The 12423-nt window shown below is 43.4% G+C and overlaps 1 protein-coding gene across 3 annotated transcripts in view; it reads right to left on the bottom strand.

Moving 5' to 3' along the window:
- The window catches only part of LOC126481379 (protein nessun dorma-like), a 228823-nt gene extending 227321 nt beyond the window's left edge, over window positions 1-1502 (bottom strand). The window contains exon 1 of one of the 3 annotated variants that reach the window (XM_050105091.1): window positions 1343-1502. The gene's annotated coding sequence lies outside the window, so the exon portion shown is untranslated. The remainder of the gene's footprint in view (window positions 1-1342) is intronic. The other 2 variants (XM_050105089.1, XM_050105092.1) reach the window with 2 other exon arrangements.
- Window positions 1503-12423: the final 10921 nt, after the last annotated feature.

Here is a 12423-nt window from a genome sequence, read left to right as displayed (position 1 = left end):
TTAATTTATATGGTACAATATTGATACAATTCACATACTCTGAAATATTAGGAAACTCAGTGACACTAAATTTCCATTTTACATTAAAAACAGACTTTCCTAAGATTTTATGAAATTCCCTAATTTTACCAGGTAAAATGTAATTCCCCGAGACTTCCAGGTTTTCGAAAAGAATTGCCACCCTGTTCTATAGGCCTATCATAGTGATAAGATCTCTTGATGAATACATAAACAGCCTATTCCTTGTTTATTGCCTCGTGTACTGTTAGACCCCAGCATAATTCACCAGCAGTCAGCCTCGCACCAAAGATTTGGTACTGTTCAAGAAAGTGTTGTTGCAGACTGAACATAGAGGAATTCAGAGTAACTTGCAGCGAATTTTTGATTGGTGTCATGAATGGATACTTTCTTCAAAAAAGGACAAAATTCAGTTCATGCGGATCTGCTGGAGAAACTTTCCGGGTAAGTTTCACCACAGTATTAACATTATGTAGCTTCACTGGCCTCATCTGTTACACTAAATATCTACACATAACATTGAGAAATGAAGCAAGATGTGGTGAGCACATAAGTTTGATGTAGCAAAGATGAGTGGCTGGATACAGTTTGCTGAGTGGGCGTAGTATAAACACATATCTACCAGTTATCCTTGAACATATTCAGCCAACACGAGTGAAATGTGTGCCTTGTCATCAGTGTTTAAAGTCTAAGGTCTTCCTAAAGGTGTCATATACTCCACAATGTTGACAGACTTTATCTTGTACCAATTTAACGTGGTATACGTCACATTCAGCATGAGGCAGCTGGTTACCAAGAATCTATGTACCCCAGGATTCTAGGGATAAGTTCTGCCGGCGGATGGAATATTACATCACCTTTCGAGCGTACGCCCATGACAAAATAATTTTGGCACGGATGCATGCCCATTAAATGACGAAATAAACAAAACCACGGCTTAATTTATCACGTTACACTTACAAAAGTTGTGGATTAAATTTCTTTCGGTGATTTGTAATCCAAACTGTCAAACTAATTCTCTTTTCTCTCCATTCAAAATGTTTCAAGAACTAGCGAAATCGTTCGTCGTAAGACAATAACAAAGACCAAACATTGTTTAACTTCGTTTCTCGACGTGCCAAATACGGAGATACTTATGGAATATTTAAAGACGGCGCAGTTTCGTTATACAACGTGTTTCCGAAGACAAGACAATGTATATTGACAATAACATAACAAAGTGAAGCTGACACATTTCTTACATTTACATACACATACACATACACCAATTTTATACAAATACTATCGAACAGAATGTGCTTTAATGAAATTAAGTAGATCTTACCTCAGAATGAGATACGCAACATCAAAACATTTAATCACGAGAACAATCAAGTTAAACTGCAATTTCATTTACATTATCGCAAATTCGCGCGGTTATTTTGAGTCTTGAGAAGTTAGAAACTCTGGTCAAAGTCTACGTTGCTTTCGTGTAGCAATGACATAATTTATTATCATTAATTATTATTATTAATATTATGATTATTTAGCTCTGAGCGGGAATGTGTTAGCTATAAACATATTTTTTCGGTTACATATGGTTATTCACAGCATAATTACACACAATGAAAATCTATGGAAGGAAGCTCTCTGGAGTCATGTATCGCGAAGAATATAGCGTGGAGGGACCCACACACGCTCAATAATATTGTCAAACTTCCAATATATTGACCGCCTGAGGGCGTGTATTGACTTGTTGTCAATACTGGAAATATTAAGGAGCATATTGATGGACCGCAAAATATTCGCAGTATTGTCAATACATAATGGACGTGCGAAACCAAGTATTGAAGTTTTGACAATATTTTCCATTCAGATGTTGACAGTGCTTCCAGAACCAGCCACGCAGCGTTAATGTGCACTATTTACATTTCCATACGCCTTCATGTAAATCACACCTCACATTCGATGTTTAAGGAGTCTTTTAACCTAAAAAATTTTTAATAGGCCTACGCAAGGGTAATCATACTACATACCGCTTTTGGATGGTTAATGCAGGATTTCCTATGATGCTGCTTACTTCATTAATTTGAGAATATAATATAGATAGGAGTATTACATAGCAATTAGCAGTTTGGAAAAATGCTCCCATTTCGAAAAATAGTAATATATAGGGTGAGTCAGGAGGAAAGGTACGTGTTTTGAAGGTGATAGTATTAATGATTCTGAACAAAAAACTTGATGTGGACATATGTCCTACTCCGAATGGTTTCCGAGATAGAACACTTTTAATGTACATTTTTATTTATTTCCTGTATTATTCATTGCCATTGTTTACAACGTAGCACAGTAGTACAGAGGAAGTTGGACGGACATTTTGATACAGGAAGTTCGTGGGCAATAAAGTCGGAAAACTACCTGTAACTGGCCTACAAAAAGTACCTAAGCTACAGCTCACGCGCGGGACTTTCAGTATTCCCGCAATCTCTTCGCGCAAACTGTTAGTCCTACACAACAAATAAATAGAACCTTTTTTGTACCAAATTAAATTTAGTTTAATTGTGTACTGAGACACGTTTTCGTTGGAGTGTGGGGTTTTCGAATTATCAAAGAAAAACGTACGAAAGTGATATTAAACGTCTTATATCTCGGAAGCCATTCGTAATAGGGCATATGCACATAAAAAGTTTTTTGTTCAGCATCATTTATACTACCGCGTCTCAAAGCACCTACCTTTCCTCTTAACTCACCCTGTGTATGATAACTGGTAAGAGATCTGTGAAATGATATAAAAAAGTAACAATTGTGGTTCTTTTCCTTGAATGATGTATTCTAAGCGCCTGTTTTTCCTGGCAAATTGGTTAATTACATCGTCAATAGGACAATCAATGCTAGGGTGAGTGTTCAACAGAGCTAAGCCATTAAGTCGTTCCTCCGTCACTGTCCACCTCAGCCACGTCTTTGTACGCCACAATGTTGCAAAACTTCTTTCTACCGTAGCAGCAGTTGCAGGTAGACAAGCTAATATTTTGTACAGCGTGTGCAAAGTAGGATAGTCAGATGCGGGTAAAACACACAACGCTTGCATAGCAGAATCACGATGATTAAGGAAGTTTATGATCGGTTGCTTTTATTGAAGAATCTCTCACATCAGTCTCTTTTTAATCGCAAAGAGTGATTCTTCTTCAATGAACGGTAGTTCAGTTAAGTACTGATCCAATTTATGTGCCAGGTCATTACCGTCGTGTTTCTCATGCCGTCGTACACCTTGAGCGTCGAATATAATTTTGCTTTTGCCATCGCGACAGCCAAGCTAGGGTCTTGTAAGATTTTGCTGACTGGATATGTTATGCTCCTAATGTCACTCAGTGTAAACAGAGTAATAATAAATTCGCAATTAGAGCTCGAAGGAGAATATTGGTTTTGGCAGGCGTTGTTCTATCCCTCCAACACCGTATTTCTTTAAGAACTTTTCAAACTGTTCCGAGATCAGCTGCGAATTGAATAACAGTATCATGTCGCTCAACCCCTCTCGTTTGACAATGTGACTGCAGCGAGTGTTTTAGGTGGCTCTTCAATGTTGCGAACCGCTTGCTAGACGCTGTAAATAACGTTACTACTTCTTCTACAGTACCAAGCCAGTTTCTCACACTTGCAATTTTGTAGCTGCGAGAGACAGCGAGGTCGAGCTGATTACTTCGACACGGTGCTACTTGAGCGTTGATGGCTTTCTTTTTTATTGTAGCCACAGCTCCTTTCAGTTCTGACATATTAACTGAGCAAATATCACAGCCTATTCCCACACAGTTCTCCAGTGACAGAGAAAGGCTTTCCATTCTCCTTAGAGTCATAGTACCTAATACACTGCTCAAAACAATTAGGTGACCAGGCGAGATATCATACACAATAGACATATGGTAACGTATTTTATTCAGATATCGGTTACAATTGCAATTTGTGTGTGATACAGTACCATATGTTGCTGTCTCAACTCTTTACTTGAGGTTTACATGGCGTTTACGTACAGTGAGGTACCATGGGGCTACATAATAGGGAACAGTCAACACGTTGCCCTATGGTGTGTGACCACCTCAGACGGCCAGTATAGTTGCACACCCGTGTGGCATGGGCAGTATCAGGTTATCAATCAACTCTTGAGGGATATTTGGCCATTCTTCCGTGAGTGCAGTATCCAGCTCTGCAACCGTTGTGGGAGGTGCTGGTCAGGCTGCAATGCGTCTGCCAAGTGCAGTCCAGGCATGCTCAACCGCTTTAAGTCCATTGAACAAGCTCGCCATTCCATTCGTTCAATTGCATCAACTTCAAGCATGTTGTCCAGCAATGAAGATCTGTGGGGACGAGCATTATCGTCCACCAGAAGGAACCCATCTCCTATAGCACCAGCGTGGGGCACAACAAAATGTCGAAGGATCTCGTCTCTATACCTCTGAGCAGTCAAAGCACCATTCCGCCAATACTGCCCACACCATTCGTCCACCACCATGATGTGGTGATGTTTCCTGCAAATAAGCAGGATTGTTCCGAGTTCCACGTTCTCTCCAGATGAGGGAACGATGATTGTCCGGCTGAACACAAAATAATGACTCATCTGTGAACAGTACCTGAGGCCATGCATTACGACTCCAATCCTGATGTTCCTCTGCCCAGTTTCTGCCGGCTAAACGATTCCTCGGTTTTAATGGGACACACACCACAGGTTTCCGTGCATAGATGCCACTTTCCTGAAGGCGACTTCAGGCTGTCCGTGTTGACATTGCGCGTCCTGTTGGTGCCTGGAGGGTTCGTTGCAGCTGAGTTGCATTCAGCCTCCTGTCTCCATTGGCTGCTAACCTGAGACGACTGTCACCTCTTGCTGAAGTTACCCGTGGACGACCTAGCCCTTGCCTCCTTTTAACGGTTCCTGTTGCCTGAAATTGCCTTACACTTTGAGACACTCCAATAGCTGCAACCACCTCACTCTGCACGTGTTCAAATGTTCAAACGTGTGTGAATTCCTAATGGACCAAACCGCTTAGGTCATCGGTCCTTAGACTTACACACTACTTAAACTAACTTATGCTAAGAACAACAGAGACACCTATGCCCGAGAGAGAACTCGAACCTCCGGCGAGAGGGGCCGCGCAGTCCGTGACATGGCGCCTCAAACCACAGGGCGACTCACGAGGCCCTGGTCTGTCCCGCTTCCAACCGTCCTATGGCTCTCCAAGTCATAGCTTCAGGTGAATCTTGCTGTTGTTTCATTGCACTACCAGATCACTACAGTATCTGAACCCAACTGCTTGTGTAATTTGCTTCATACACTGAATGTGATGTGTCGACAGAAGTGCCGACACAGTGTTATTTTGAGGGGGCCGAAGGGCACGCTATAAGCTCACGCAGAATATCTTGAAGTCCGAAACAGGATACTTATTAATGTTATAAAGAAAAGTATGTAGCTGCTGGAATAGTTAACTTTTAATCCTTGTTGTATACATCGTTCTTGATGAGACATTTCATACGATAACTATCAAACTATGTAAGGCTAATGGCGCCTTGCTAGGTCGTAGCCATGGACTTAGCTGAAGGCTATTCTAACTGTCTCTCGGCAAATGAGAGAAAGGCTTCGTCAGTGTAGTCGCTAGCAAAGTCGTCGTACAACTGGGGCGAGTGCTATTCCGTATCTCGAGACCTGCCTTGTGGTGGCGCTCGGTCTGCGATCACACAGTGGCGACACGCGGGTCCGACATGTACTAAATGGATCGCGTCCGATTTAAGCTACCACCTAGCAAATGTGGTGTCTGGCGGTGACTCCACAGAATGCAAGTCAACACCAATCTCCTCTGCAAGCAACTTCCCGTTATTACCACTATCTCGGTGACTGTAATGTTGTTGTCTCCACTCTGTAGAACCAACTGAAAGATGTCGAACCATTTTAGTTCATTCTGCCGATGACAATGCTCCAGAACCTAGATATCTCAACCGATCCCCTAATTGTTTTGACCAATTGCAAAGCGTCGGCGCCCTTCATGTCTATAATTAAAGGAGATAATTGCTTTTAAAATCAGTCATTAGTTTATTGCAATATATGAAGTGTGATGGAGGTGAATTATTGTGTCATTAAGCATCGGTAAAGGGCTATAATTCTTCTCTTTGCAAACTTGGTACACTTTGTGCATAAAAGGAATTCTACTGATGCGTTCCTAGAGGATTAGCTGCACACATCAACACGCTGCCGAGGGAAGCCGTGGACATTCGCACGTGTGCCCGTGGCAGCAGAAACTATAAACTTGAGCGAAAAACAGCTTTGCCACTATTCTAGATAACGCGGGCAGAGCGGCGAGTTGAATAGCAACAGCACGACTTGGGTGTCCAAGAATCTCAGGTGGCCCGGGGAATTTTGGCCGTTTCCCGCCAGCAGAACACCTGGGAACGTGGCGGCAATACTCAGAGGGAGAAGTCTTGGTTTATCTGTATACTCTGTCTCACACAGAGTATCGCTCTCTTTTCCTCGTGGAATTCGATGGCAAGGAGGGAGGAAATTTTGACAGGGACCTCTTCATTGGCAAGAATCTAATGTTCGCTTTGAAAAATAGTACGAGCTGCGTACTTTGCGGAAGCGTTGAGATAAGACCCTGGAGGGGAGCGGCTCTCTCTCTCCAGGTGCGAGGAGCGCACTAGTATTAGACATTCCCGAATACTGCTTCTGAAGAGGCAGGAGTTCACTCTTGACTGCTTCCGATAAGTCGCAAGAATCCTCTTATCGCTTGTCGTGAGACTATGCACTTTGCATTCGTCGCAAACAGCGTAGAGAGGAAAGTTTGTTAGATCCAATTAAGCGAGCTTCACTCACTGTGCGCGTTATCAAGAGCTTAACTCAGGATCACATTTTGATTTACTACATGTCCGATGACGGCAATGCTGTTAGAACAGTTTTGAGCTTTGTTTAATGAAGTTTCATGTAGGTTTGTACTTGCAGATGGACGCACACCGTCATCCAGTACTGATAGCTACCAGTAGCAGGTTTCGGTCACTATTTACAACTACGACGCCAGCAGTCTTGATGCAGCCGCACGCAATCAGCCGACTCCACTGCCACGCCGACCGCGCTATGAACATGGTAATACAGAAAACGCCCGCTTTCCTAGATGCGGATTGTTATTTCGCTTTCTTCAATTTCTTTGTAATGTGTTAGATGCCCATAAAGACGCAAGGCACAGTATTCACCAATTGCCCGTTAAGAGAGTCATATGTTCATCTGTTTTTTTTTGTATTTTATTTTAGTCCTTCCTCATTTATTACACCAGGTCAATCCATCTCGTATAGTTTATTTACATGTTAAATTAGAATGTAGCCATACAATGCTCATGTTAAAAGTCACCTTATATAATTCACTTGTTGTGAGCTCTTGGCGCCAATTCAGTTCTATTTGTTGTTTTTTATATACTTTCTACAGTATCTAGCGACCCAAATTTTTTATTTTTGTTTAGCGTTATTTAAATAATTTGTGAGTGGTTGTTAAATGAATTTGATAAAATTTCAATAATTGTTGGATATGCAGTTTAATGTAATATCACTGAATAAACCACTTACATGTTTAACAGCACTCCTAGCATTTCATTTATAGACTTTAAATAAAATTCACATCTCTTTCTCCCTCCCACACGAGGTATCTTGCATATAAATGTACGACCCTGCCAGGATACGAAATTACGTGGTTCCCTTGCGAAGCAGTCGGATTGGTGTTATCCACAAATTGTTTGTTTTTACGTGAGTTTTCATTCATTCTAAAGAAATTAATTCAGCGACAACGGTGAATTACTTACACTCTATTAATCTTTTATTTTCTCTTCAGCTAGCGCAGTGTACTAACTGTAAAATCTTCTCTTTCAGCTTGGACTATTGTAGGTTCTGTCCTACAATAGGTTGCTTTCGACCGTTGAGGCTGTAAGTTGTTTCACTGTGTGCAAATCAGGTAACTTCTGTATATTCGAGATAGGTTTTGTTTTGTCTTTTGGGGGTAAATTCCTGCGGAAATTAGTTAATGTTCACTAGAAGCTTAGAAAACTTGTGGCTAATAAAGTAACAAATTCTCCTTTCGAGATTTCAGAAATGGGCGACGTAAATGAAATCATATTAATAGGTCAGGAGTCGCTAACGACGGCTGAGTTCGAACGAATGAAAAATCCAAACGTACAAAACACGGACCGACACCTCGGCCCCGATAGGCGCTCCGCATCTTCAGAATGAAGACGTTGAGACGGAGGCCCCGCAACACGTTAAGGCTGTCGTTAATTTTGTGAAGTTCGGGGGAAGACGACAGCGAGGACGAAAGCGATAGGGCAGTGTCGCCACATCACCACACAGGTGTCCAATTAGACAATCGTGGTACAGCGCCAGAAAAAAACAGAAGCCGATAAATTTATGATGCTGTTGAAATGTATGCAGGAAAACAAAGGTGAACTAACAAGTCAAAGAAAAAAATAAACTAAAAATAAAAAAAAACGAAATAAGGAATGTGAGAGAAGGCATAGAAGGTCAAATGAAGGAAAATAACGAAAGTGTAGGAAAGCTTAGAAAACATGAAGAAGGAACTGGAAGGTCGGTTAAACAATTCCACTAAGGAGATTAAGGACTCTCATGTATAACAAACTGCATGGGGAAATTGAGCAGGTCGATGGTCAGACTACGAATAATGAGGCAAAGATCTCTAAATTAGCAGCATCCGTAGCGCAACTACGGGTATTGCAGGCGGAGGTAACTAAGACCGTCAAGGGCATGAAAGAGTGTGGACAAAAAATATAAGAAATCGAGAAAAACTTAGAGAAAAGAACAAAAGACGTGACGGTCAAGCTCAAAGAGAGCAATAAAAGGTCAATCGAAACGGAGCTGCAGCGCCTGCAGAAGGAGTCAAATTTGGCGACTGAGGCGGCTGCTGAAGCGACAACTGAAGTGCGCGAGCGCTTAACAACGGAAACCGTGCAGGAATTAATTAGTAAACAACTCAGCGAGAAGCTGCAGGAGATTGCAAGTCGTTCGAGCAGCGAGCAGAACATCAGTTTGCAACCTGCGCCGCCAAGCAGGCAAGAATTAGCCGATAGCAACGGTGATATTGGGCGAACTGTCGGCGAAATGGCTAATCTGGTTATTGCAAGCCAAACGTGCAACACGCCACAAGGAAAGGAAACCATTATAGACAGCGCGAACTCGAATTCGGGAGCGCAAATGATCACCGACATGGATTACAAACACCTGCTCTCTGTGCAGAATTTTCACCACTATGAAGAGAGTGGAAACGTTCTGCATCCACAGGCCTTTTTACAGCAATTTGAAGCGCCAATGCAAGCAAATTGGCCCAACAAATTTAAGGTATCTTTTATTTGCGGATTTCTAGGGGGTAGCATAACCGAGCGAATGCGAGGCGTCGCAGATAATTGCACCTCCTACGAGAAATTCAAGGAAATCTTCTTGGGCACTTATTGGTCAAAGGCGACCCAAGAAGGTATCAGGCAGGAGATTATTCTCTGTAAAGACTTTGAGAACTCGGGATTCACAAGCCCGGCCAAGTTCTTCGAGGTTCTAATTAAAAAGAATGTCTTCCTCGATTCGCCATGTACTGGTACCGGGCTCATCCGTTATTGCTGTATGAAACTGCCATTGAATTACCAGCAGTCGCTGATAGGACGATGCGGTAGTGTTACTGAGGAGTTTAAAAACCTTCTCAGAGAATTAGAGTTTGCATTAGAGAGAGAGAGATAGGCAGAAACCGCAGAAGGCAACAAGTACAGGCGAACGGTCAGGCTGAGCAAACGGAAAGAGAGCAGCACATGGACCGTAGGCTGCCAATAACAACATGTAAGGATCAAAGGATTTGGTGTACTTGCTGAGAATGTAACTTTAACTGGTGATGTAACCTTGTACTATAATTATTAATAAAGTGTTATCTGTAGCGTCAGCCATCAACCGGTGAGCGTAAATCGTGAACCGGGGCCTCAAGGATGCAACAGTTTGAAAAAAATCTAAAACATAGTGCCGCACTGCCCGCTGAGGGCCTAGCGAGTCGGTGACGCAACCCGCCCGACTTGGCTCGGCGCTAGGCCGGCGCACCAGCAGGCGCGCGCTCCTGTAATTAGTCCCGTATCAGCTGCGTTACGTAATGAAGGTCGTTCGCTCCCTATATAAGCGGGCAGTGCACTCCAGCGGAATCATTCCGCTGTGAGCTTAATCTGCAACAGCATTGAAGCACTATGCCTCGTCGACGTGTGTATCGTCAACGCCGCCACCGCACGCCTGTCTACAAACACATAATGAGCCTCGAAAATAAACTTGGCACAAATGGAACTGCACAAAGTGTGATATTGAATTGACCTATTTTTTTCCGTGGATGTCGAATTAATTTTTCACTCGATGTTGCAACGGGATCAGCTGGAAGTGGATGGTTTACCTCAGCTGTTGTCCGATGTGAGAATGACTCTACCTGGATTGGAATCATTCGCTGACCGAGATGTTATCGCTTACAAGACCTGGCATTATGGCGGAGGAGGTCCGCATCAACAGCCGTACAGGCGCAATAGCAATTACAACGGCATTGGAGGCAATGATAGGAACGGACAGTCGTGTCGGAACAACGGCAGGCAATGGCGTCGGTCGCAAGACGGCGACGACGATCGTAATAATGGTCGAAATGACGGCCGTTATCAAGGGGGAAACAATGACCGGAGACAACAGGAAATCGAAATTGTCGAGTTACGATCGGCGAATCCGAGACCACAGGACAGAGAACCGGAGTCATCCCGACAATGACGGATGACTCGCGAGGAACAGAATTCTAAAACAACCGCGCAGAAACTCGGTACAATGTGCATAAACACCACGAATGACCTACACCCGGTAGTAAGGATAGCGATTGGAAAAGTAGCCTTGCAAGGAATCATAGATGGCGGAAGCCTGCTTTCGGCTATTTTAGAGGCAGCCTTCGAAGGGTGCAAGGGTGATCAAACATGGCCAACCTTTAAAATCAAAAAGATTAAAATACGAGGGGCAATCGCGGGAAAATGCGTGGAAGTATCGCAACAGGTACGATTGGAATTTAGCTGTCAAGACAACCAGCTCGAAGGCAATTGCATTGTGGTCCCAAAGTTAGCGATCGAAATTATAATAGGCATGGACTTCTTGTACGAGAACCAGGCCGTAATTGATATAGGTAGCGGCACGGTCACCTTCCAGAAGGGCGAGATAAGACGGGTAAGATTTGAAGAGCAGGCTCTGTGACTACATATTGTAGAGCAAGGAGGCAGAAATGGTGAGGAAGAAGAACACGAACAACGCTATCTGAGGTGGCTAGAAGAGGCAGTTCATGTAAAGGAAGAAATAGCACAGGTGATAGACGGCAAGGTCGAGGCATGCGGGAATATAGCGATAATGGAACGAGAAGATCTGAGGAACATTCTAAAGGACAACTTAGAAGTTTTTTGGCCGAAACCAGGGGCTGTACGAAACCTCCAGTACGAGTTCCAAGTGAAGGAACATCGAAAGTTTAGAGTTCCTTCATGCCCCATTCCATTGGCGATGAAACAAAAGGTCACTCGTGAGCTGCAAACTATGTTAGACAACGATGTAATCGAGCGCGCTACATCGTCATACTCGAGCCCCATACATATAGTGACAGAAGGGGACGGTTTGATTCAGTTGGTTCTGGATTCACGCCAGATCAACAAGATCATAGAACCCGAAGCCGATAGGTCAGAAAAATTAGAAGAATTATTACAGAAATTTTATGGCATCACCGTATTCTCTTCGATCGACCTGCGTTTTTGGCAGCCCGAACTAAAACCTTCCGGTCGGCAATACACTGCGTTCGGGTTGAATGTATCCTCGGCTGCAATCATCAGAAGCCTAGATACGATCCTGAATGACACCCTAAGGGATCGGATCACGACATACGTGGATGACATCATTATCGCCGAAGCCTCGTGGGAGAAACAAAGTGCAGTACTGGGGAACCTGTTCAGCACTTTCAGAGCATATGCTGTCACACTAAATTTAGGAAAACCATGCTTTGGAAGGTCACAGGTAAAGTTTTTAGGCCATATAATCTCGGTCGAAGGGATCCATCCCGACCCCGAGTTCGCCACCCCCGCCACCAGAAAGCAATTAAGGGGCTTTCTAGGTTTATGCAAATTTCTGCAAAAAATTCATAAACCTAGACTGTCTGGCTACCCCTGGTCTCTGTGCCCTTACGGGAAAGAAAACACCTTAGGTGTGGGAAGAGACAGCTGAGAATGAGTTCCCAAAGGCTGCGTTAGTAGAAGCTCCCATACTATCGCATACGGGCATCAGCAGAGATTTCTGTATAGCTACAGACACAGCGAAAACAGGATTGGGCATAATGATGTTCCAGGAGTTCGAGTCCGAGAGGGGCATTGAAAG

The sequence above is a fragment of the Schistocerca serialis genome, chromosome 5 (genome assembly GCF_023864345.2).
Source record: "Schistocerca serialis cubense isolate TAMUIC-IGC-003099 chromosome 5, iqSchSeri2.2, whole genome shotgun sequence".
NCBI classification, from domain to species: Eukaryota; Metazoa; Arthropoda; class Insecta; order Orthoptera; family Acrididae; genus Schistocerca; species Schistocerca serialis.
The sequence above is the reverse complement of the archived record's forward strand: the minus strand, read 5'-3'. Positions and strand labels throughout refer to the sequence as shown.